The sequence below is a fragment of the Canis lupus genome, chromosome 15 (genome assembly GCF_003254725.2).
Source record: "Canis lupus dingo isolate Sandy chromosome 15, ASM325472v2, whole genome shotgun sequence".
Lineage (NCBI taxonomy): Eukaryota > Metazoa > Chordata > Mammalia > Carnivora > Canidae > Canis > Canis lupus.
The window spans coordinates 26290416-26318242 of record NC_064257.1 but is presented as its reverse complement, the minus strand read 5'-3'; positions in this window follow the sequence as shown (position 1 = coordinate 26318242).

The following is a 27827-nucleotide window of genomic DNA, read 5'->3' as shown; positions in this document are numbered from 1 at the left end:
CTAGACTCTATGCAGCATGGGGAAAAAAAAACTATCATAGTTTTTCTTGTGATACTGATCAGTCTTTTACTTTTTTAAATATTTTATTTATTTATTAATGAGAGACACAGAGAGAGAGAGGCAGAGACACAGGCAGAGGGAGAAGCAGGCTCCATGCAGGGAGCCCAACGTGGGACTCCATCCCAGGTCTCCAGGATCACGCCCTGGGCCAAAGGCAGACTGCTCAACCGCTGAGCCACCCAGGTGTCCCTAGTCTTTTACTCTTGATAATAACATGCACTACCTTTATTCTCTAGAATAAAGTTTACAACTAAATTTGTTGTCCCCTTACTCAAGCCCTGTTGGTTTATATTTAGCTGTTTGTACGCACTATTCAGTGCAGATGACTATGATTTCTACTGCCATAGCTCAACCCATAGTATGATAAGTTCCAGGGAACACAAAAATCAAAGAATAGTGATATCTATCCATGTAGACTGGAACCTGCATTCAAATAATTGGATTAATATTATTTTAGCTTAACATATTGACAGATGATTAAACCGGATGGTACTGTATCTTCTTTCCTACTAAACTTAAATCTCCTAACTGCAATACTTTGTTTTCTCATTTCTTTTTAGATAGGTGACTTTAATAATTACTGTAACAATCACCATTACCACCCTTATAGCTAATATCAACTTCATGCTTGGCCAGTCATTGTGCAAATAACTACTTTTTTGTGTTCTTTAGTATTTTACCACTAGCTTCGCATTTGTTCATCATCATTCAAACTGGCGCAACTCATTTCATTTCCTCCTTCATGCAACAATTTTCTTGTATGGCTATTTTTAACCCATGATTATAAGATTAAAGTAAATTCTTTAGAGTTAACCGTAATAAAAATAAGATGTCCTGGTCTAAATCCTTATACCACATTTGACTATAGTTGGTTTCTACTGCATGGAGTAACAGAGTTTTTCTCTAGGCCTGAGAAGCCTTTTGGTAGAGAAGACACATTTGCACAAAATTTTGACTTAAAATACAAGTAAATTGGGTTCTTTAAGAGCCTCTCATAACATGCCTTTCTATAATTTTTCCTATAACGCTCTCCTCTTTGTTGACTTATTAGGCATGTTGGGGAAATGTTGAGAAATTCATCTTAGACTCAAAGCAATGATTGTGATGTATAAGCTTTCCTGAAAGCATTTATATATTTGTGCCCTAGGCTCAAAAACTCATCTAAAAATCCAGGCAAAGACCTTGTTACCCAGCAAAATAAAAATATAAGTTTTGTTTACAGTTATCAGAATAGATAGTATGTATGGATTCTCCATGCCCTCTAAAAGTGGGAAAGTGTGTGTATCCTAATGTACTTTCGTCAAGGAAGCTTAGAGTAGGAGTAGCCATTCATCAGAGGAGACACTGTTGACTCTGTAAAGCTGGAAGCTGAAAAAAAAAAAAAAAAGAGGGAGGGGGAACAGCAAGGCTGCTTGCTCAGAATAGATGCGAATGGTCAAACATCAAAATATATAGATGCTAAAGGGTTTGGCATATACAAAAGAAATTCAGTCTATGCCTAAAAATAAGAACACACAGATAGAGCTACATCCACAGGCTTTTACATCTGCAGCCCTTCAAGTGGGTTAAAAGTCAACTTGAATTGAGCTACCCAAAGCTGATTTACTCTAAATCCAATTTAATTTCACTGGGCTTCTATCAAGGACTGCCTGTAAAATGTACTGCACACAATTCATAATTTAGTGGATAAAATATGGTAGTCGCCATAAAGGAAATACATTTGGCTTGAAGTGTAATTTTCACTGATTCATTTACATTATAATAGCCTCTGACAGTGGATAATTATGAGTTTTATAATATGCTTTGAAAAATCTTGAATTTGTTCTTCGCATATGCAATCCAGATTATTGACTGAATATTTTACTACTATAGTCTCAATCTCAGCTGTGAGTCCAGGAATCAATGAAAATACAATTATTTCCATCTTGGTAAAATGGAATTGCCAGGGGGCATAATTAAGGGAGGCATCAAGCTAATTGCTTTCTCAAAGAAAGTAAAAGGATATGAGTGGGGTCAAAAGTGCACCATGGGCCTTCAGAGAGAACCATCTCCTCTTAAAATAACAAAACAAACAAAAAAACCCCAAATGGTACTTTATGGCACACACATACACGGGAAAATTCCTGGCCGAAGGAAGCAGAGGAGAGATTGAATGCAAGGGGTATTTGACAGAAGTAACCTTGAATGCCACTTGCTGAAGTATTTTCTTTGAAACACATACCCTGAGAGATGTAATTTGAACAGAATTTTCGCTAGTAAATGTGTTTGGTAAAATACTGCACAATATATCCTTCTTGTGGATCAAAAATATCCTTAGAATATGAATGCTTTTGAAAAGTTCTAGAGTAAAGAAGTTTGTTAAACACTTCATTGTTCTAACGTTAAGAACATATTTTGGGGACCCCCAAACCAAAGAATATTTCTTATTTGAACCATGAATTCCTTGAGGGACTCTTTAGCCTGAAGGCTTTAATATTTTTGCTAGTTGAGAACTCTACTGCAAGAGGGTGCACAGATAGATGAAATCGTTTTACAATGGAATGTTATATATCTGTAAAAATAAATTAGAGCTGCACACATTACTATGAATACAGCTTGCAAGCAAAATTAAGCTGCATATGTCACATTTACATAGTGTGAGTTTATAAAGTTAAAACAGGCAAAACTGGCGATTATGTTAAAGATATAAATAAATAACAAATATTAAAAAGTAGGATGGCTATCACAAAAGTCAAAATAATCACCTTTGGAGGAAGAAGGGAGATGTGATATATTAGAGGTGCACATGGAGGAGGAGCAAAGGACTAAGTTACTGACAATATTTTATTTCTCAACCTGGATGGTAATTATATGGGTGTCTATAATTCTTCCTTATACTGTATATACATATGCATATACAGCTTTAGTTCATAAACATGCACATGAATTCATGTTTGTGCTTGTGTGCATGTGCACACACACACGCACACACACTGGCATAGCAGCAATAAGCAATATAGCAGCAATGAGCTGCAAAAGGTGGGTTTGCAGAGTATGTAATGGAGAAGAGTGAACTTCCTTAGCAACGTAGTCTGGATTTCTAGAGTAGGTATTAAGAATAAATGTAGCTGACATTATTGAAATGTAAAATGCTACAATTTAAAGCCTAAATTTGAACAATTGCAGAAATTGAATATATCTGGTCACTAGTTCTATCAAGTGATATACCGAGTAAATCATATGGAAGAGTATAGAATACAGATGAACGTGTGACAGAAATCATGCTAGGAAGTAGAGTCAGAATAATGACAGAAGAGTACTTAGACTGAAATTAGGGCAGAGATGTGAAGCTTTGTTGCTAATTATATACTGAGGAAATATTTAATTTAACACTGGAGACTCCCTATCTGGATACAAACGTTATTATTCATATGCATCTAAGTTGATATAATTATGAATTTTCTGTACCAAGTGACAGGAACTCAATCCAAATTTGTGCAAAATGCGGGAATTTTTGGCTTCTGTAATTAATATGTGGGAAGAAAGGGGAGGAGCTGACCTTAGGGGCACTCAAGTGAGGAACTCAACTATAATTAAGTCACTCCATACCTATTTTCTCTCTCTTTCACTGCCCCCACCTCAATATCTGTCTTTTGTCCTTCAGGAAATAGGGGAAGAGCTGAGAATTTATATGGATCAAGATTACAGAGGATGCATATAATAGACATGTATATTACCAATCCTTGGCTCTACTATTTCCCAATCAACACAAGATAGTTGAGGTTTATGATGTCCAGTGAAATCTGTAAACTGACCTTTGTGTGCCTCGTTTGCTTAGATGCTCTCCCTCCCCCTTACCAGTGGTAATATCCAATTACAGGGTTATACTATATCTGCTATCCGTCTTGCTTCTGTTTTCTGTTTAGAACGCCCAATCCTTCCTTCACTTGTCTTGAGTGCTTAGCCTGTACCAGTGAATATGTTGAAGATTTTATCTGTGTTTATCAAAGCCATTTTTTGATTTGCTAAAACCAATCATTTTGGTAGTGCCCCCCCCACCCCTTCTCTTTAATACTCCAGTCCATCAGCAAATTCTTGTAGTTTTATCTCTTAACCATGTCTCCCAACCATTACTATGTACCAAGAACTTGATGATAAACTTGTAGTTTATCATCTTCTCTCACCTAGATTATTTCAATTGCCTCCTCACTTGACTTCCTACTTCTGCAGTCTTTGTTCCCTGATATACTGAAGTGATCATTTAAAACTGTAAACAGGAAATGGGACACCTGGGTGGTTCAGTGGTTGAGCATCTGCCTTTGGCTTAGGGTGTGATCCCAGATCCAGGATCGAGTCCCACATCGGGATCCCTACATGGAGCCTGCTTCTCCCTCTGCCTGTGTCTCTGCCTCTCTCTCTCTCTCTGTCTCTCATGAATAAATAAATAAAAATCTTTAAAAAAAATGTAAACAGGAAAAAAAAGTCAGATCATGTCATTCTTCTGCTCAAAACCCACAGTGTCTCTTCATCTGTCTCCAAGTAAAGACAAAGTCAGCCTTTATTAGGCCTACAGCTTTATGTAATCAGGAAGCTCACTTTTCTGCTCAACTCAACTCAATGCATCAATGTCCTCCTTGTGGATCACGCTAACCCAGCCACATAAGCCTCCTTCCTGTTATTGAAATATTATGGTCAAAAATTTGCATATGATAATCTATATGCCTAGAAAGCTTGCTCTCCTCCCAGATACCTACCTATTTTCAGACTCTCTCACTTCATTCAGATACTTGTTTAAAAGTATTTTTTAAGTGTTTCCTGGATCCCCTGTCTATAACTGTAAATTCACCCATTCTGTACTTTATATATCTTTTCTCAGACTAATTTTTTTCATTATTGATGATCTTTTATGAATATATGTTTATTTAATGATATTTTCTGTTTCTTCAAAAAAAAAAAAAAGAAAGTAAGCTCCACCAGGGCAGGAACTTTTACCTCTTTTGCTTGGTGATGTATCCTGAGAACCTGGAATAGCCCATAACTCCATAAGTATTTGGTGAAGAATGAATTTTGGATTCCCAATATATTTTGAATCCAGTATGTCTCATGGGTAAATAGATTTTTTTTTAGGGCATAGACCTTAAAGAAGTATAAGTAATGTTCATCTAAATCTGAAGTTGAACATATTCTGGTCTAATTATAAACATGCTTTATGTTGAATCCTTGAAGAAACCTATTTTTGCACTTCTTTAAACTTTTTCTATTTTCAGTTATAATTTATGATTGTAGTTAAATATGAAAAAAAATTGAACATGTTGAAAGAATTAAAGTGTAGAAAAATAATTTTGCTTACTAAATATTCTATATAAAATATACTTCAAAAAAGTCCTCAGATTTCCTAGTCAACCATGTTAGACTCATTTTTATTGGAATGGCAGAAAATGTTTTTACATTTTCTTTATTGTATCTTATATAAAATAATATTTATTGGAAACTATTCATAAAACATAATATGAATACATTTCTCAGAGAGAGAGAGAGAGAGATGCACAAGATTGCTAAGGAAAAAAAATATATATATACTTTTTTTGGCAATTAACTTGAGCCGTGTCAAAGAACGATGCTTGGGCTGACTTAACTTAGGATTTTTTCTTTACTTTTTAGATGAGGTTCAGTTTTATATGAGGAAACCTGTCATGGGAAATGTCTAGAGTCCTCATATTCTACTGTATTTTCAGTTTTGTAAAATTTAGTATTAGAAATAAGCCTGATATTTTCTCTTTTAATATACTACTTAGTATAACCTGTACATACATCGAAATTGCTTTCAAACTATTCTGATCATTGTGATTATTATAGCTAAAATTAAACTCAAAATTCAGATGGCCCTAGAGTATCATTCCATTCCTTTTTAGGTAACTTAGCAAAAACTGGCCTACCAAGAGTGAATTAACTCAGTATAAGATTAAAGTGATACCTACTACCTAACAACCCCAGAGATATTCCCTTCTACAAAGACATTTCTTAAATCAGTAATTTCCTCATTATAAAAGAGTATCCTGGATCATCTCTGTATCATCTTCTTATTTGAAAAACATATAGAGCATTCAGGGAAGGACTTTCTTTCCTGGAATCCTCTATAGTGTATCTACTCCATCAATGCTCTGCTGGACATAGTGTGAATGATATAGTGTGACATAGTTTGGATTCATCAGGGCTTAGCCACTGGCTTTACTCTTTCAATTTCTCTCTCTTTCCATATATATATATCCAAGTCCCAAATACATGTATATGAAGTTGTGCATTTCTAGATAATCCATTCTCATATTCTTTAAAATATATATATTTTATTTCTTTATTTGAGAGAGAGAGAAAGAGAAAGAACAAGCAGGGTGAATGGCAGAGGGAGAAGTAGGCTCAGTGGCAGAGGGAGAGAGAGAAGCAGGCTCCTCAAGGAAAAGGGAGCCTGATGTGGGGCTCAAGCCCAGGACGTTGGGATAACACCTTGAGCTGAAGGCAGCTGCTTAACAGACTGAGCCACCCAGGTGTCCCCATTCTCACGTTCTTGATTTTTCCATTAAAACTTTACTTTTTTATTGTTCTTCCACTGTATCACAGATTTCCAAAACAATTGAATTAAAATGTAAGTCTCAGGGTAGGAGAAAATATTTGCAAAGACTACATCTGATAAAAGATTGTTATCCGAAATATATATATATATATATATATATATATATATATATATATATAAAGTCTTAAAATTCAACCATAAGAAAATAGACAACCCAATTTAAGAAATGGGCCAAAACTAGAGATATCTCACTAAAGTAGATATACAGAAAAGATGCTTCATATAATATGTTATCAGAGAAATGAAATTAAAACAATGAGATACTTCTACATACCTATTAGAATGAGCAAAATCTGGAACACTGACAACACCAAATGTCAGTAAGGACGTAAAACAACAAGAACTCTCATTTATAGTTGATGGGAATGCAAGATGGTACAGCCACTTTGGAAGAGAGTTTTGTGTTTTTTATAAAATTAAATGTACTCTTACCATATCATCTAGCAATTGTGTTCCCTGGTCTGTATTCAAAGAAGTTAAAAACTCAAGTCCACACAAACCCCTGCACAAAGATGTTTCTAGCAGCTTTTAAAAAAAATAATTGTCCAACCTTGGAAGCAACCAGGATGTCCTTTATTAGGTGAATGGAAAAGTAAACTGCAGTATATCAAGACATTGCAATATTATTCTGCACTTAAAATGAGGTATTGAGCTATAAAAAGACATGGAGAAACCATAAGTGCATATTAGTAACTAGAAGAAGCCAGTCTGAAAAATGTTATTGTATGGTTCTGGAAAAGACAAAACTAGAGAGACAATAAAAAAAAAAAATCCTGATTACCATTAGGGAGGCAAGGAAGTCTAGGGGAGGAGGGAAGATGAATGAATAAGGCGAGCACAACAGATTTACAGGCCAGTCAAAATACTCTGTATGGGATTATAATGATGTGTCAATATAGATTCATCCTTGATACAAAATGCATTATTCTGATGAATAATATTGATAATGGGGGAGGTTATGTATGTGTGGGGATTAAGGGAAATCTGTGTACCTCCCTCTCAATTTTGTTATAAACTTAAAACCATTTAAAAAAGTAAAGTCTTACTAAAGTTTCCAAAACACGTAAACTTCTTTGATGACTTAATGTTAATACAGTTTGGTGAATGTATAGAGGAATATTATAATAGTAGGAGGAGAAGTAATGTCAAGAGAGAATTTTGTTGAAGTGGTTTTATCCTGACGGGAAGATTGATAGTTGAAGATGGAGAATTACTGGGTGCTTGAATAGTTAATAATGAAAAACTGCACAAATTATTAGTATTATTAGTACAATAATCTTTAAGAATCCAGCCATAAGTACTTAAAAGGTAATCTTAAACAAATGCAAAATAAAGACAATGATTCTTCCTATTTACTCTAATGTTTATCTTAGTAAACCCTAGGCCAAACTGTTCCTCTTTGTTCTGGAATTCAGTGGGCTGTCTCTAGGGAAAGAACAAGCATATCCTGAAGACCACCATTCATGAAATGAGAGAAATTTAGTATGCTACCCCACTACATTCTGCTTCTGAAGGTATGCTTCATACCAGTAACTGATCTCAGGGAATTGGAGGAAAATAATTGTGATTAATTAGTAAAAAAGTATGAATTCTAAATGGGCCACAAATGGAAGAGTCTTCAGAGTGGTAGGTGGTTTATATGCATTATCTCATTTAATCAACACAAAACCCTTCTGAAGTAGCTATTATTATTCCTGTCTTATTGATATGGAAATAAAAGTTTAGGTGAATAAATGACTTGTTCAAGGTCGCCAAGATTAAGCCAAGGCTAAAAGAAATGTCCTTAACTCTTGTACTACGAAACTCTTATGTCTCAATGAATGTCTTTGCCACTTCAATCTTTTAACACCAGTAATGATATATAGTAGAACCTTAATCTTAAAGGTGAGTAAGAAGAATAACCCTTTCAATTCTATTTTTTCCTTTTTTAAAAAGATTTTTAAAATTTATTTGACACACAGATTGATCTCTAGCATACAAATAGGGGGAGCTGCAGTGGGAGAAAGAGAAACAGGCTCCTCACTGAGCAGGGAATCCAATAGAGAATGTCATTTCCTAATTTAAACCCACTGAGCAGGGAACCTGGGATCATGACCCAAACTGAAGGCAGACGCTTAACTGACTGAGCCACCCAGGCGCCTCTCTTTATTATTATTATTTTTTATTTCTCTCTCTAGCCACTCATTTTATCTTTAAGCTTTTACAGGAACGCCAGTGAAAAACCCGACTGTCTTTTCTAACTGTACCCTTGTGCATTTTTTCAGTAATGAGCTCCAGGGTTACTTTTGTGTTAGTAGTATTCTCTCTTTATTTAAATTGGTTCTTTTTATTTAAACTGGTCAACAACATTCTCTTTATTTAAACTGGTCAACAACACAAAGATGCTTATGGACATCCTGTAGCTTAATTTATGTAGGTGTTGCCTCAGTTTTTAATCTATACCACACTATTGGTGGGAAAGAACAGATACATTTTGCTGCAGTACACTGTAACAACTCCAGCTGTGAATGAAATCTAGATAGTAATATAAATATGGACAGGGTACATAAAAGTGAGATTTTAGAGCTGTTGCATTTATTGTTAATAAAAAATATAGAGGGAATATAGGAATAGAAGATAGGGAATCAAATTCCTCATAAGCATATTCTATGTTGATATTGGGGTTACCAGGAAAATAAAATAAAATTAGTAATGGAGAAATGTGATAGTTGAGAAACAATCATTTTCAAAAAATGAGAGAGCAGTTGATAGGTTACTTCTACAGTGACAGATAATGACTAATAAGCTAAGTGTTTGTAGTGAGGAGCAGTGGTGGTGTATCCAGACGGGACAATTTTACCATTGGTACAAGGGTGTAAGAGAGAACACAATGCCACTTGAAAGGGCTGGAGAAGAAGCATTCTCCTTAGGAGAGAACAAGTATTTTAGTGAAAAAGTGGAATTTTATGAGTCTTCAGTGGAGAAGGAACTCCTTTTTCTCTTTGGTAAAAAGAGGGCACTAGACTCTGTGATCTTTAGGATCCCTTTCATAAATCTATGATTCTGTGATCCTGTAAGTCAGGTGACTCGCTTGTTTTTTTCCCCCAGGGCTTATTAATTGGGTGCCCTTCCTAATGGTCATCGATGAGTCCTTCTTATTTCTTGGACTGGATACAGTCAAGCACTAAGTCTAATCAAAGCTAGTGTACATCCTCGCCTGCCAAAATCCAAGTAGCTGCCACTACCACCTGAAATAGAGGCCACCTGTTATTCTTCTCGCTACTTTTTTACTTTTTTAGTTGATATATTCCTTGAAGCTAGAGTGGTATTTTAGGAACACACATCTGATTGTCATTTCCTAATTTAAAACCCTTTAATAGCTCTGCATTACCTTTTAATGAAAATTAAATCCTTAATATATGTATATATATATATATATATATATATATTTTAGAGAAAGCTTTAAGTAGCATGATTGCTACCTATTTTTTAAAGATTTTTTTAATATTTATTCATGAAAGACACAGAGAGAGAGGCAGAGACACAGGCAGGAGGAGAAGCAGGCTCCATGCAGGGAGCCCGATGTGGGACTCCATCCCTGTACCCCAGGACCACGCCCTGAGCCAAAGGCAAGACACTCAACCACTGAGCCAACCATGACTCCTGGTTGCTATCTATTTCTTTAGCCTGTGTCTTGGTATTCTTCTTCTTATTTTTTTTTAAAGATTTCAATTTATTTGAGAAAGTAGAGAGCAGGAGTAGAGGGGAGGGCAAAGGGAAAGGAAGAAGCAGGCTCCCACTGAGGATCCATCCCAGGACCCCAGGATCATGACCTGAGTTGAAGGCAGACACCTAACTGACTGAGCCACCCAGTACACCCTTGTACTCTTCTTATTCTTGAGTTGTTTATAAAAGTATTTCCTCCTTCCTTGAATAAGTTGTAACTCTTCTTCCTTTTGTGCCTTCATATATGTTATTTTCACTTTTATAATGCCCCTATTCTCTACTCATTCTTCATTCTCAGCTTAAATACTTTTTTTTTTTTTTTTTGCATAGATCTTCTCTGATCCCTAGACCAGGTCCAGCTACATAAATAATTTTATAGCGTACCTTACCCTGTTTGTCTCATTTCTACTTTACATGTTCAATAGCTTTTAGACTGAAAATCCCGTTGACAATAGTGTCTATTTTATCTGTTGAGTAAACAAATCAATAGGAGGCATGGAATTATTATAATAACATGAATGTAAGTTTGAAATGAATTGGTTTTCTAGAACTTGATTAAAGTAACACAATTGACTGTAAAAGTGAAAAATTGCCTCAGCGTCAGACAAGACACAGTGGTCCAAAACACCATTAACAAATGCAGCAAATATTTTAGACTAAAGAAATGTCCTAGTAGACCACCAATGCAGAACTAGTGAATAACATAAGCAAAAGCTGCCCCTCACACACCTTGCCTATGTCCAATGGTCAGAGTGGAAGACATCAGTGCATTGGAAATGGAGAGTGAGATTTTGGAGAAAATGTGCTCTCTGTATCACGGCACAGAAGTGTTGCTTCCTCTTTAGCTCAAGCCAGATGAGAAATGTTTTAAGAAGCCCACATGTTGCTTGAAGAGCAGAAAGGACTGGTCTTGGGATTGAATGGAAAGAAAGTAAATGAGAAGGGCAATGGATATTGATCTGAGGCAGAAGAAGAAAAAAATTTGATGTGCTTTGGGAGCTTCTTTCCTACTGAGAGTAGAGGCGAGGGTATTTGTTATTTCTTGAGGATCAGGTGTCAACTGCACTGTAGAGAAAGCTGCCCAGGAGTTAATTCAAATCCTTGTCCAGAGGCTGTTCAGGGAAAGAATGTAATCACAACAAAAGGATGAACCATGCAAATCCCAAGAATAGACAAAGAACTATAAAGGGTTTAACAACAACAACAAAAAATCACATCATCTTTTAATGGCAATGCACGAAATGTTTCTAGTGTGACTTCCAGAGCCCCTATAAAGTATCTACAAGAGCATTAACTGAGTCCAGAACAGATTAATTTTAAAAATTCCCCAGTGACTGAGATAAGCAATGCCAAGACACAAAATCCTCTTTTCCTCATCTCTCACTCATCAACCTGGAGGAACCAGAGGCCATAGGGAGGGGGAGAAGGGAGTAGAAGTCAAGCTGGGGAAGAGAGAGGAAGTCAATGGCTCACAACTTTCTCACCTCAGGTTTTCCACTTACAAATTGGAAGAAGGCGGACACACTTACCTTAAAAGAATTTTAATTTGTGACTGGTGTCTTCCAAGAAATGATTTATTTTAAATGAATAGAAGAATTTCTCTTTTTTTGTATATTTTTTATTGGAGTTTGATTTGCAACATATAGTATAACACCCAATGCTCATCCCGTCAAGTGCCTCCCTCAGTGCCCATCACCCAGTCACCTCATCCCTTGCCCAACTCCCCTTCCACTACCCCTTGTTAGGTTCCCAGAGTTAGGAGTCTCTCATGGTTTGTCTCTCTCTCTAATTTTTCCCACTCATTTTCTCTCCTTTCCCCTTTATTCCCTTTCACTATTTTTTATATTCTCCATATGAGTGAAACCATATAATGCTTGTCCTTCCTTCTCTAATTGACTCACTTTGGTCAAATGTGATAGATATTGAAATTCTTTTGTTCGACGTGGATGGCACAGAAGAATTTCAATGTCTATCACATTTGACCATCAGAATAAGTAGCCAGTGGTGGTAGAGGTAATGATTAAAATGAATGAATGAATGAATGAATGAGTACACAAATACTAGTATAAGAACTGCTGGTGTTAAACCTCTGGGCAGAGGGATGTTTCCCCATTCATAAAAATTAGCAAAAGTAGGCAATTGCTTATCTTGCTTTATTGAGACTTTTATACTTTTGAGAATAGGTTGGTAGGTTCATCTCTCAGTTGATAAGTAAAAAAAGAATCCAACTTTGAAACAGTTTCACTCTTCCTTCCTGGGTTTTTTGGGTTGTTTTCATCTCCCTGAAATGCTGAGAACTATATTCAGACTGCTTAAATCTTAGCATGACTAAAGTGTTATTTGATTTTTAAATATACAAACTCTATTTCTGACTCAATTTATATTAAACCCCAGTTGAATTTTTTTTTTATTACGTGCATATTGCCAGTAAGTGATTTCCTCAGTTAGGTCTGTGGTTTAATTTAATCCTTTAGAATGCAAACCCTTTCCGAAAGAGTGCATAAAAATCTAATTAAATCACAGGGAAATGTAAAGTTGGTGAGAAAAAGAAAGAAGGAGGAAACAAATAGGAAATGAAAAGAATGGCTGGCATTCCATTTGTTTAGTCAAACCAAGTTCAGTCTTAGTCCTGTTCTTAGATAAAGCACATAGAAGACATCTTAATTTTTTTTTAGTCAAATTATTGCTTATGTGGACCATTAGGAAAGTCTTTAGACTGTATTTTGAGAGCATGCCAGCAGAGTTAGATACAATACATTATTTAAAGTTCTGAAGGCAATTATCATCCTGGCTTTACCTACTGATAGAAGCAGGTAGCTGTTTGAACAGATTTTTTTCTTTTTTTCTAGGACTTTTCATTACTCGGAGTCATATTATTTTGTTGTAGCACTAAATGGAGAATAATTCCATATATGTATTTCCCAGTTTACTGTATTTCCAGGAGCTTTGGGTGCCTTCAACAAATAAAATAGCAAACCATCTTTATATTACTTAAATTGCCAGAGTTTCATATAGTGTTAGCTGTTACAGACGATTCTGCTCACTAAGTGAATCAAAGGCATACATGCCCCTTTCCCCAATACACAAAAATCAAAGTAACCAGAATGCCTACGATTTTTATACTTTGTTAAATGAAAGCAAAATTCTAGAAGTAATGAACATTTATACATAGGTCCCAATTTCCAGAACCATTATCGGAAACATTACAGTTTTGTTTGGCTGTCATAAAAGCACATTATCCAAACCTACTGTTGATGCATAGAATTCCCCATGCCTTTTGAGATTTTTATTTGTTTCTCTCATTGTATTTGATAATAGCTTCAAGTTTAGCATGTTCTGACATGAAAGGAAAGCTTAACATAACATTGCAGCACATTATGTTACAGCAATCCGTTTTCTTGTGGTCACAAGGTCTGAGAAATGAAAGCAGTTTTCTCATTAGGAAGGCATTTTTGCAAACTGTAAAACTAAATGAAAACATTTTTGCCAATAATGCCACGTAAGAAAGTAGCACCAGATATTTGAAGAAACTCAGTTTTTTTGTCTTGATGGCAAATGGGAAACAGAACCTGTTTGTGGCCCTCCCGGTTATTTCTTTATTATCTTCAGTTATAGAATTTTTTAAATTATTTGTTTATTACTGAGAGACACAGAGAGAGATTCAGAGACATAGTCAAAGGGAGAAGCAGGCTCCTTTCAGGGAGCCCGATGCGAGAATTGATCCCAGGACCACGGAATCATGACCTGAGCCAAAGGCAGATGCTCAACCACTTAGCTACCCAGGTGCCTCCAGTTATACAATTTTAGAAATAACATCTGTTTTGCTTGGTACAAAAACTTGGTAGACTATCCCCCAATTTCTCAAGTGAGAAATTTTAAGCAAGGACCCAATGTCAGGTATTTATTCAAACAATTAGGATTTCTACTTATGGGAAGGAATTATATTTTGTTTTCATTCTTAGCCTCTAGAAAATATATTCTTTCATTAACTGATGTGAAAATGACACACTGGTCAAAGTAGAAAACTGCTCTGTAAAACGCTTCTTTCAAACTGACAATATTTGTGATTACGTCACTTGTATATTGTTTCTCTTATCCCAGGAATTTGTACCAGGACCATTCTGGATGTACAGACAGGTATAATGTGTTAGAAATTTTCTATAAGGGATTTCTGAGGCCAACATCATAAATAGCTATAGATTGTAAAACCTAAAGATATTTTATACTCATGTATACCTTTGAAGTTAGAAAAGCAAAAACTGTATTGTAATTGAAGCAATGTCTAAAAAATCATACAAACACCAAAAAAAAAAGGTTATAAGTTAATTGTTTATATATAAAGATATTGACCTTATGTCACAGAGTAAGTGTCCTCAGGTGGGATAAACAGTGATGAAGAAAAGAGATATGGTCTGTGCTCTCATGCAAATCACAGATATAGTCTAATGTAGCAATACAGCAGACACTGTTGATTGATTGACTCATTGATTGATTCATACATTCAAATAGATAACCCTTTGGGCAGGCATGGCGTGTACAAAATATAAAGACAAATTCCTGTTAATCAGTCTCTCAAATTCCATTGGAAAAGACAGGCCTGTAAGCACCTATTACAATACAAGGTACAATAGAATGAATGTTATTATCAGAGTTTTATATGGGTACCTTAAACAAAGTCATTAACTTTCCTATTGGAAAAAATCAGATAATTTTTTCCCCAAAGTATGTATCATTTGACAGAGACTTAAAAATATAAGTAGATCATTTTCAGATAGAGAAGAAAGGATATTTCAGGATAAGAGTCTCAATATGAATCTTAGTTTAGGGGGTTAGGGGCTACATAGGCCACGTGGCAGACAGTAAGTGGGAAGGGAAAGGATGACAGGAGATAAGGCTGCCTTGGGTCCACATACTAAAACATAGTGAGTGCCCTAAAAGAAGGGCAATCTCTCCCTATCTCCATTTTTGATGCAGACAGTATTTAAAAAACAATATTGCTAGATTTCATTTGAAATTTTATAAACGTTTGACTTATAGTAGGAGTTTTTTTATCTTAAAAATCTTACTATTTTTAAAAGGAGTCTAGGTGACACAATGCTACATTATTTCATGTGTACAACTTAGTGATTTGGCAATTTGATTACATTATTCTATGTTCACCCATTATATTGCTATTATAGTATCATTGACTGTATTTACTTACCTCTGCTCTTTATTCCCCTGACTTACTCATGCCATAACTGGAGGCTTGCATCTCCCTCCCCCTTCAACCATGTTGCCCCAAATCCCACCCTCCTTTCCTCTGGCAACCATCAGTTTATTCTCTGTTATTTACAGTTCTGGTTCTGCTTTTCGTTTGTGTACTCATTTATTCTAGATTCCACTTATGAGTGGAATCATATGGTATTTGTCTTTTTCAGTCTGACTTATTTCACTAAGCATTATACCCTCTCATTCCATCCGTGTTGTCTCAAATGGCATGATCTCATCTCTCATGGCTAGGTAATATTCCAGTGTGTGTGCGTACACATCACATTTTCCTTATCCATTCGTCTATGGATGGACACTTAGATTGTTTCCACATCTCGGCTATTTTAAATAATGCTGCAATAAACATAGGGGTGCATGTATCTTTTTTAGTTACTGTTTTCATTTTTCCTGGCTAAATACCCAATAGTGGAAATACTGGATCATATGGTACTTCTATTTTTAATTCCTTGAGGAACTTCCATATTGTTTTCCATAGTGGATGCACCAATTTACATTCCTCACAACAGTCCAGCTGGAGCTTTAGCTTACGTTACTTTGCATTCCTAGTCATGAACAATGCCTACAGCACATTCTCAGGATGTTTTATTCTTTAATAGAGATATCATTTAGGACACCCTTGATAAGCAAGGCTTCAGTGTGCAGTGCTAACATTTTATGAGATGATCTGATGTGAGTCATCAAACAATCTATACATATTTGCATGTACAGGCTGAGAAATGGGTGAAAGTTAGGTCTCATAACTAATTGTGAACAGAATTTGCCCAGGATACATTCAACAGAATGGTTCTGTTATTCTTTGCTCCTCCCTGGGGACATAGTAGCTAAAACAGTAAAAACTATGTCTTCTAAAGAAAGAGAGGTCATGGTCAATTGGTGGCTATTTATATGGTATTCTTCTTCTTATTGTTGTTGTTGTTGTCATCATCTTTAAGGTTTTGAAACTGTTAGGCACATTTGACAAAGTCTAAGAATTGTAGGCATTTTTCCAAAAGCTGCCCATCTCACTTACTTAGAAGATATGCTGGTCTTTGGTAATCAGATCATTACATATGTTGGTGTCTTAATACTCAGTGTTGAGATCCTTCCCTTGCTTCAAAACCCCTACAGAATTGAAGAATTTCCTCCTCTGTTTTCTGTTAAGAAGGGAAAACAGGGTCGCCTGGGTGGCTCAGTCAGTTAGGCATCTGCCTTTGGCTCATGCATGATTTCCAGGTCCCGGAATTGAGCCCCATGTTGGGCTCTCTGCTCAGTGAGGTGTCCACTTCTCCCTCTGCCTCTCTGCCTTGTTCATGCTCTCTCTCTCTCTCTCTCTCTTGCTCTCTATCTCTCAAATAAATAACTGAAATCATAAAAAAATGAGGGCAAACAAGAGGTTTTATTCACAGGCATTCTCTGTGAACTTAACCCTATCACCTGTCTCCCTAGCAAGGTGACTTGGCTTGCTCCTTTGTAAAAGAGAAGATTGATAATAATCACATTTTTCACTCATAGCATTTCCTTCTTTATTTGGGCACTGCATTTTCAAACAGAAAAATCACAATTTACTTAGTAGCAAGATGTATGAACTATGAGCATGCTCGGCTGTTGAGCCTTCCCTTTATGTAGCATAAAAATTATATCTTGAAAGACAAAGGTCTAAATCATGCTTTTTTAGTGACAGTTTATCAAGTCTGTGATTATTCTCCAGACGAAGAATGAATTATCTAGGGAAAATGGACAAAAAGTAGCTTTGATCTAGGAGGCAGGAATGGTGTCTGTTCCACTCGCACAATGTTACAAGAAACTCTTGATCTTTAGTGTTACCTGGCTTATCTTTAAGCTTTGCTTCATTGTGGGACAAGTTAAATTCACTCTGCATCATATAGTATGATTCTCCTGTTCCACAGTCTACCTTGGAGATGAGCCATACCTAATCCATCCTCAGTATAGCAATAATACACTGAACACATTAATCATGACCTTGTGACATACCTATGAGAGATTTACAACAAACCATTTGCTCCAGTCCACTACCCTGGAGTGTCTGTGTTGGGACTTACTGCACAGGAATTGATAAAAAAGACAGCTCGGTAGTCAGGGATCCAGAGCCTAGCCACATATTATAAGGTTAAAAGTCACCTGACCTTTTATACACCTGTTCAGTCGACATGTCCAAAAAGCTTAGAATCATTTTTGACACTTTATTCTCATATATTCTTATATTCACATTCCACATATAACTTCCTGACGGTTGTGCCTATCTCTACTCTTCAAAATATATCTAGAACTTAATAATTTTCATTACTTCTCTGCTCTCACCTCTTTCAGGTAGCTATTATGGCTCATTTGCATTGTTTTAATAGTTTCTCAGGGTATCCTCCCTGAATCTGGTGTTGCTCACCTTTGCTCTAGTCTAAATCTGGCAGCAAATTATCCTACAAAATATTAGCATGACTATGTTTATTCCTCACCTCAAGCTCTCCAAGAGCTTGCTGATTCCAAGTGGAAGTCCAAATGCTCATGATGACCTACCAGCCTGATATAATTTATCCCCTTATATTCTCTCACACATTCATCTCCTCTTCCAAACTGGTTGTTCTCCTTCCCGAATGCCTGTATACCTAGAAACTCTTCTGGAACCCTCTTCCCCGGATATCAACACAACTTGTATTCACATTTTAGGTCTTTACTCACATGGTACCATCTCGATGCTATCTTCTTTGGCTGCCTTCAGACTTGTCTAAAGTTACATCTTGCTGCTCTACCCTTTATTCTGTCCCGCCCTATCCATAATTCTGGCTTTGTTTTCCTTAGTGCTTATTGCTATTTAACATACTGTATAATTTAATAATTCACTTTTTCCTCTACCTTCACTAGAATGTAAACTCCAGAAAACATATTTTGAAAAACTATCTCTTATTCATTGTTTGTATCCATAGTATCTATACATAGTTCCTGACACATAGAAGACATTCAGTAAATATATTCTGTATAAATAGCTGAATTTAATAATCCATATCTTCATTCATTAAGAATTCTACATTGAAAATTTTATGTAGTACAATGTTCACTTAAAATGCACTAAGATAAGAAATGAAATATATAGCACAATATCATGTCCATAAATCATTTTTACTTATAAAACCAGAAATAAACATTTTATAGGAACAGATACAAACAGGAAGTCAAATGTATTAAACAAGCTAAATGGTTGCTTGTGGGAGGATAGGGGGATGTGTACAAGGTAACAGGATAACAGGATAAATAGGAAGGGTAAACAAGGAAAAGAAGAATGTTGTAGAATTTGATGACAGTGGTCTGCTCATTCCTCAGCACCTGAAGGTGTGTGTGTGTGTGTATGTGTGTGTGTGTGTGTGCGTGTGTATGAACAGAGAGTGGCCAGCACTAAAATTTGGCTAATGACACCTTGATGTTCAACTCCATTCTTCATTATCTGATTCTACTATAGAGTCGGCAAGGCTACAAATGTTAAAAACAAAACACCTTAAACTGAACTTTTCTTGCACCTAGTGGTGGGATGTTAGATACATAAAAAGTAATGATCCATAAGTGAAAGTTCATGAGAGGACAACCCTTCCTAAAGAAAAAGGAAAAGCCAAATTGGGACAGTCACTTTTGAACATTGACCTTTCTTCTTTGTGAAAAATACAGTAATAATGCCTCTAGGTATGCAGCCAGATTGCAAACCGGAGGACAAAAGCCAGACAATAAACATCATGTAGCAGAAAGATAGAAGGAGCACAGTTTTTTTTTTTTCACATTCTTGGACAGCTGTACAATCACTGGATTGCTTACATGTGGAGTTCCTGTCGCATGGAAAAATAAACTCCTATCTGTGTTTTTTCTTGCCTCTATCCATCTAGTTAGTCTACCCAATATCTGTGCTTCCTATTATTAAATCTGAGACTTACATCATTCACTGTCAGTTAAAATGAGGATTTATTTTGGCTCAGAGTCTTAAAAATATTATCTGCATCCATAAGATGGTGAAGGGAAGCCTGATTGAATTTACTTGAATGACTTGGATAATCAGGAAGGACAAAATATAGACAATAAGTTTAAAATGTGGAATAATACAATCAATTTTATTCCATTTTATGGCTGATGATTTATAAATATAAATAGACACTGAATAAATTTTGCAAAATTGCTTTCATGGAGAATAAATTAGGTTGGATCACTTCTTCACAGCAGGCTAATATAGGCATGGATTCTTTTTGTTTTTGACAATTATAGACGATAAAGTATTTTGAGAGCTCCAAAGTCAAGAAAATATGTACTTTTAACTATTTTGTCCCAAGTGTTTGAAAACGTAGTTACTACAAACCTACTTAATTAAACTTGTCCAATATGCCTTCAATTGCAGTTTACTTGCTTGTTATGGAAAGTGTATTTAAAAAAAAAAACTGAGTTATTCCTATTATGTATAACTTAGAGCATCTTTGGAAAGCAGATGCAAATTTTATTGACAAGTTAGTCCAGCACAAAAGATTTAATAAGTATATACCCTTAATATGCTCAATGTCAGCCTTTTAGTACGTTCTGAATGCTTTGCATGTAGATGTTGATGTATGTGAATGAGTACTTGAACTGAATGTATTTGAATGTGTTTGAATGAGTAAAGACTATAATATATTTTTGACCATTAGGAGAACATAAATGGTAAGAGTGATTGATTTTTATTTGTAAACTATTAAAGGAACTAATAAAGGCATATTAGACCTGTTTTCTGTTGAGTGGTTGTTTTTTTTTTTTTTTTTTTTTCTAAGTGACCTATAAGCAATCCAGCCCTTATTTACAGCCTGGACAAAATTTTATATTTATTTTCATTCCATAGTATTTTATAGCTATTTATTTTATTTCTGTAACTAGACTGAATGTTCAAAGAAAAAGGTCCTTTAGCTCATCTCTTTTTGTATCCTCATGAGAAGTTCATTAATTCATAAGAACTCGGGAATCCCTGGGTGGCTCAGTGCTTTAACACCTGCCTTCAGCCCAGGGCATGATCCTGGAGACCCGGGATCAAGTCCCACATCAGGCTCCCTGCATAGAGCCTGCTTCTTCCTCTGCCTGTCTCTGCCTCTGTCTCTCTCCTCTGTGTCCTTCATGAATAAATAAAATCTTAAAAAAATTCATAAGAACTCCAACTCATATTGAAATTGTAATTATGATCCTCCATGTATGTGAAGCTACAGATTAACATTCATTCATCTCTTCAACAATGTGCCAAATGCAGTGAAATGCTGGTATATCAGACATAGAATCTGTTTTCATGGAGCTTCCAGTGTGGTCAAGAGGCAGCCGTGTAAATAGGAAATTATTAGGTACCTAAGAACTAAGCAATTAGAGTTATGAGAGGGGAAGTTCAGGTATTTTAGGAAATTTAAGAAGTAGGACCTAATGTGGACCTAGGGTAAGAGAAGGTTTCCTGGGAGAAATGATCATAAATTAAAACCTGAAAAATGACTAGAATTGGCAAGGCAAAGTGGGGGAGGGGGGATTGTGAGGAAATGGATTCCATATAAAGGTGCTTCATAACTAAAGTGTCTGGGGCAAAAGAGAACACTGCTCGTTCCAGGAAGTAGAAGTAGCAACCAAGCATGAATAGAAAGTAGAATAGGAGTTTGGAAGTGGGCTGGACGGCAGTGGATAAAGTCTTCCTTTCTCTAAGAAGTGAGATTTCCGTAGCTTGCCTTCCTTTCACCTCACTGTTCAACTTTAGTCATCTTCTGTTTATACTGGTCTGATTCTTCTTTAAGATGCTCTTAGCATTTATTTCCTCCCTAATCTGCAGTTCCTTTTAAATTGGGTTACATTATAATTTCATGCTAATTTTGGGCACATGAGTCCTTGCCAAGGCTGGAAGCCCAAGTCCTAGTGTTTAGCATGATACAAGATTCCTGTCTGGTTTCCACAAATGTGGGCTGTCAGTTTAGTAATTACCCCCAATCTTCCTTTAGGTAAACAAAGAAAAGAAATGCTGTCCTTTTCCTGGGGATGAGATGAGGGCAGAGAAGCTGACACCCTTCATGTGCTCTTACTAATTTACCCTGTTTACACCAGTAGGACAACAAAGTTTAGAATCAGGCTAATCAGAGTGGAAAGTCTCAGTTTTACTACTTGAAAGCTTTATAAACATGGTCAAGTTACTAATTTATTTAAAATTTAGTTGTTTCATCTGTAACACCGAGACATAAAACCTACATCTTCGTGTTGCCATCAGGATTAAAAAAATTCCTTCTGGAAATATTTTAGAAGAAGGAGCTCAATACATGAGAGAAATTAGTTGTTATTTTTTCATATTTTTAAGAATTTCTATTTTTAAGTAATCTCTATACCCAACATGGGGCTCAAACTCACAACCCCAAAATCAAGAGTCACATGCTCTATCAACTAAGCCAGCCAGGTGCCGCTGAACTTTTGTTATTTTTATCTTTTTTTTTTTTAAAGGTAATGTTGCCCATATCAAATGACTATCATGAGGGGTAAAGGATAAAGATCATAAAATCACTTAAAGGGTGTCTAGGGCACGGTAGACACTCCACTAACATGAATTTCTCCCTCTTATGTTCAGAGTATAAAAACGATGGTTGCCTTCAAGGCTCTTCATATTTCTCATATGCCTAATTATTTTGGACTAGGGGAAATGGTATATGTAAATAAGTATACAGGAAAATTAAAATTGCCCCAAGAGATACATGGAAGGGAATACTGATGCTGCTATTAATCGTAACAGTAGATATAGCTGTAATTCTGTATTTGTCCAAACTGTTGAGTAAAATAATTTAGGATATTTAAGTCACCCTGCAACTATTTGTGTGAGTTTTTGTACAAATTAGAGAAATTCAGTCTATCTGGCTAATTTATTATACAATGTAATGTGTAGAGTGTTATGTTGACTGAGGACAGTTAGAAAATTGAATAAAATTGCTTATTAATATTTTATCTTAAGATAGTAAAATAACAACTCAAATTTCATTGAAATTCTAAAATGTATGGAAATGTTTAGTTCTCCTCCAATGCCATAATTCCCTAAACTTTATGATTTCATCCCCAAACTACATATAGGGAACATATAGGACACCTGCCAAAACACAAAGACAAAATAATTATCTGCTTTTTACAGAGATGATTGTTCATACAATTTGGATCATATTAAGAATATAACAATGCCAAATAAAATATCATTATCTGGAATTTTGGATACCCTCTAAATACTCAGTAATGATTCTTGATCTTTACTGTCCCTTTTCTGATATTAAAAACCACAAAACAATTTGTAATCACTCAATTTTGCTGTTCATTTTTCAGTAAAAACATGATAAAGAATGTGATGCAAGTTGGTTCTGAGAGGCATTTACAGATTTTCTAATAGTATGAACTGGGCGATGATCTCTAACTGGATGCATTTGAATGAAGAAGTCAATGCATTCAACATAGACATTTCTACAAATGCTAGGAGATATCCTCCAGCATATCTTTTTAAGGCTGAAGTGATTTGGCATTTAATTCTATTGATGAATCCACCACTGTATTTAAAGTTAAATTTCAAAGAACACCCACCAAAATGATTTTCCAAACTTAATTTAAACCTTATTTTGGCTCAAATCCCTTCTGTTGTTGCTTCACAGACCTTGCTTTTTTTTTCTTTCTTTTTTCTTTCTTTCTTTCTTTCTTTCTTTCTTTCTTTCTTTCTTTCTTTCTTTCTTTCTTTCTTCTTTCTTTCTTTCTTTCTTTCTTTCTTTCTTTCTTTCTTTCTTTCTCTTTCTTTCTTTCTTTCTTTCTTTCTTTCTTTCTTTCTTTCTTTCTTTCTTTCTTTCTTCTTTTTTTGAATAGTTGCATCTTCTTAATATCCCATCCTTGTTTAAAAAAAATAAATCCACCTATGGAAGTGGCAGTTGGCTTTGGATTATTAGGCTCCTTTTACTTGGCACTAACCGACTGCCCTAAACATAAACCAAATGATTCAGTATGTTGGAGGTTAGTAGATTCAGAAAGGTATTCCTTGTAGCCATATGCATATGTTGTTCTATGCACACACCAACAAGAAAAAGTGGAACTCACAGTATTAGAAAGGGAGGTCAACAGTCTCTTTCACCTGAATCTCTGAAAGCTGGAGATGGATTTATGAAATGAGAGTCCTTTTTTAGAAAAAAAAAAAAAAGTGAGAAGGGGAACAGGGGCTGTTTAATTTGAGTTGAATAAAAGTAGGAAAAAAAGTTGCATTTGGTTGGGTATTATATTATTTAGGTTGAACTGACATCTGGTTCTAATTTTCTTTCCAAGCTGAATTTTTTTCCACCTCATACTGATCCAAAGTTGCCATTTTAAAATTTTGCATTTTAAAAACAATTATATAATTTAGAAGATAAAATGCTACTGCAGATTTCTGCACACTAGAGGGCACTAAAATATCCTAAGATAAAATGTGCTTAAGGTTTTAGCTTAGCCGACTTTTGAGGAAATAGTTATAATTTTTCAATCTTTTAAAGAAACACAGGGACAATAGTAAAATTAACACAACATTATAAATATTGGCTTTGAAAAAATAAGATCACAATATTATTTTTTAAAGTGACAACTGCATCAGATTTTCCTAGGAAGGAATGCTGAGTCTCAGGATATTTGATATGAACCTCTCAAACCCCTTCCTATAATTAATATTTCTTTTTCTGAAGTACTAATTGCCAAACTGATTTTTTTGTAAGATTTTATTTGTTTTAGAGAGAGAGTGTATGTAAGCAGGGAAAGGGGCAGAAGGGAGGAAGTGGGGAAGGGACAAAATCTCTAGCAGATTCTGTGCGGAGTGCAGAGCTTGACATGGGGCTTAATCTCAGGATCCTGAGATCATGACCTGAGCCAAAAATCAAGAGTCGGACCTTTAACTGAGCCACTCAAGTGCCTCACCAAACAAAATTTTAATAGATTTTTCCACTGATCTATAACGATAACTTTTCCAGTCATTTTGGTATAATCATATCAATAATACTATTGAATGCTCAACAATCCATTTTTAGGGCTGAGGAACACTGGCCCTTTTTTTGGCAGGATGGTATATATATACATATATGTATATGTATATATATATGTATATATATATGCTTTTATTTTATAGTTTTGGAATGTGCTTAAAAACAAGGATTTTTCTAACAGCCAATTATATGTTTTTAAGAAAGAGATTTCTTCCTTTATTTCTTTCTGTGGTCTTTCTCTTCTTATCCACTGTACTTCTTCCTTTCACACTTCGATATTCACTATTAAGTAGTTCCTTCTGAATCTTAAAAATAAGACAACAGACTCAAAATGGAGATGGTATGCTAAGCCCATTTCAACAAAGCAAGCCTTAATTGGTTTTGGTTCTCCCAGAAATATAATCTTAAATCAGTTAATCAGGAATCACCGCTTGGCACGAGTTGGGTCATCTACTTGACAGGCCCCTGTAATCCCCTAATGGAAAGTAACTTTGCAATCAACTCACTTTTTTGCCTAGTATAATCTTGTTCCTGCTCCCTTCAGTCTATAAAACTCTTCCATTTTGTATAACTCCTCAGAGCTCCTTCCTACCTGCCACATTGGATGCTGCATGATTCGGATTGATTTTTGTTCAAACTCTTAAAAATTTGTAATATGCCTCAGTTTACCTTTTAACATGAGTCACACAGAAACACACAACTTTTTCTTTTTCCCTTCTAGTCATGGGCATCAATTAATAAGAAAAGGCAACAGGAAGTTTTTGTACTATAGATCACAAGCCACTCACAACTCCGTGTCAATTTAGGAGCCATTTTTTTAATGCCCATCTTGGAAAATGTGCATATGGAAATGTTGAGAGAGCAAAGCCCCAAAATAGATTTAAAACAAGCTGAAAGACCACCTGATAGCCAAAGAGATGGAAGTATTGATTTTGTAATTTATCATTTTGAAGCAAATATTAAGAATGCTTGGTTTTGGAAGCTGTGGGTAGGAGTTATTTGTCATACCTGGAAGATAAGTGTTCAGGGTGTTTGGCTTGAAACATACTCACAGTAAGTACACACACCTAAATACATCTATTGTTTTCAATGGCAGAAAAATAAACCCATGAATATGCCAATTGATATAAATGTCTGTGCCCATGAAAAAAGCTTTTTCTACGTACTGCCTTGAATACATTTGATACATTATAGTGACCATTACCTACCACCACACTCAACGGTAACATTTCGTAGTTTAAATTCTAACAGTCTATGTTAGGAGGTGATATTTTAAAAGTGGTATTTATAAAGATATGATGAAACAGTTTATAACCTCAAAAGTGGATATCAAAGCAATACCCGATTTGTCAGATCGAATCAAATGATAGATCTGACATACAAAGGGACAGCAGTTCTAACCTCAAATGTTGTAAATATCCACATAGTAATGGCAGATCCTGGATGCATTAAATATTGTATTTTGAGTATTCAACTTTCTTTTCCTTAGTTTTCCACCCCCTGTTTTCTGTGTCAGGTATATTCTCAAATCTCAGAGGCAGCACACTGTGGTGTTCAATTCGTATCCTGGAGCCTAGCTGTCTGGGAAGAATCTTAGAGCCACCCTTGACTGGTGGTATGAGTTTCAGTGAGTTGCCTCACTTCCCTGTGGCCCAATTTCCTCACCTGTAAAATGGTAATAATAGTAGAGGTAGTATCTTGGGAATGAAATGAAGTTATTCATCTAAGGAGTTTAAACCTCTACTTGAATGGCAGTAGACAAGTGTTTCTTAAATATTTAGTGAATAAGATAATTGAATTAGTGATATGTTGAGTTATTTGTGACATTTGGAGAAATGGCATTTTATATTTTTCGATTTTATACTCCTCCTTGCACTACAATCCTGCTGCAATGATTGGATAGCAGAGTACTGAAATAAGCATGGCAAAGTCAGAGCCTAAGCACCACTTGGCTCTGCTTTTTTTTATTGTAAACACATTTCCAAAAGTGCTTAAAAGCCCTGGATTCTTTAATCATTCTTAATGTTATCTTTTGACATCTCGCTTACACCCTGGGTTTCAACAGTTAATCATTTGATTATATACCATACAAATATAGAATCAACCCAATATATCAGAATAAAAGTAAACTTCTCAAGTCTTCCAATCTGCCTTGTTGGCATCTATTTTATACAGTACTTGACACAGGTTGCTTTTAGTCCCTTAGTTGAAATTACGTGTATGTGTGTGTGTATTTCTATGTTTCCTATGAACTCCAGACATTTATAACCAAAGGTTGAAATGAGTGAGGGTTCTTTTTTAATATTGATTTTTTTGTACTGTGTGTGTGTGTGTGTGCACGCATGCGCGTGTCTATGCACACATGTGCGACAGTTTTGAATTTCTTATTTGTTTTACCTCTGCTGTCTGGATTCAGCTCAAATTAAAAAAAAATGAAACTGTGGCATTTCATTTAACACAGCTCTATGGTAGATGCTATGGAGAACACAGATGAACAAGACCTGCAGGCCACATGATACTTAGGCAGAAAGACATATGTATACACGATTTTAACTCAGGACAATATGCATTATTACATCTAATAGAAGCCAAACTGAGCTATGGGGATATCAAGATAGGAGAATTATTCTTTTTTTGTTTGTTTTTTAAGATTTTATTTATTTATTCATGAGAGACACAGAGAGAGAGAGACAGACAGAGAGACAGAGAGACAGAGACAGAGAGACAGGCAGAGGGAGAAGCAGGCTCCCCGCAAGGAGCCTGATGTGGGACTTGATCCCGGATCCCAGGATCATGCCCTGGACCGAAGGCAGATGCTCAACCTCTTAGCCACCCAGGCATCCCGATAGGAGAATTATTCTTATAGGTAATATTTAATTACTGAGATGGACTTTAGACACAGAGAAGACAATAATTCCTGCCAAAGGAACCAACTTGGTTAAAGGTAAAGAAATGGAGAAATGTATGACAGACTTCTGGTATAATATAGTAATACCAGTAATAACTAATCAAATACAATCAGGCAGTGCCCTAAGCAGATTCCATCTGCTAACACAGTTAATCCACATCAACTCTGTAGACACTCATCATCTTAGTTTTATGTGGAAGAAAATTGAGCTATTCAGAATTATTTCCAGTATATCAGATTTTCTGATGTTTATGATGCTGGAGGGAAGAGAGAATTCTATGAGGTGTAATGAGGGATAAATTTT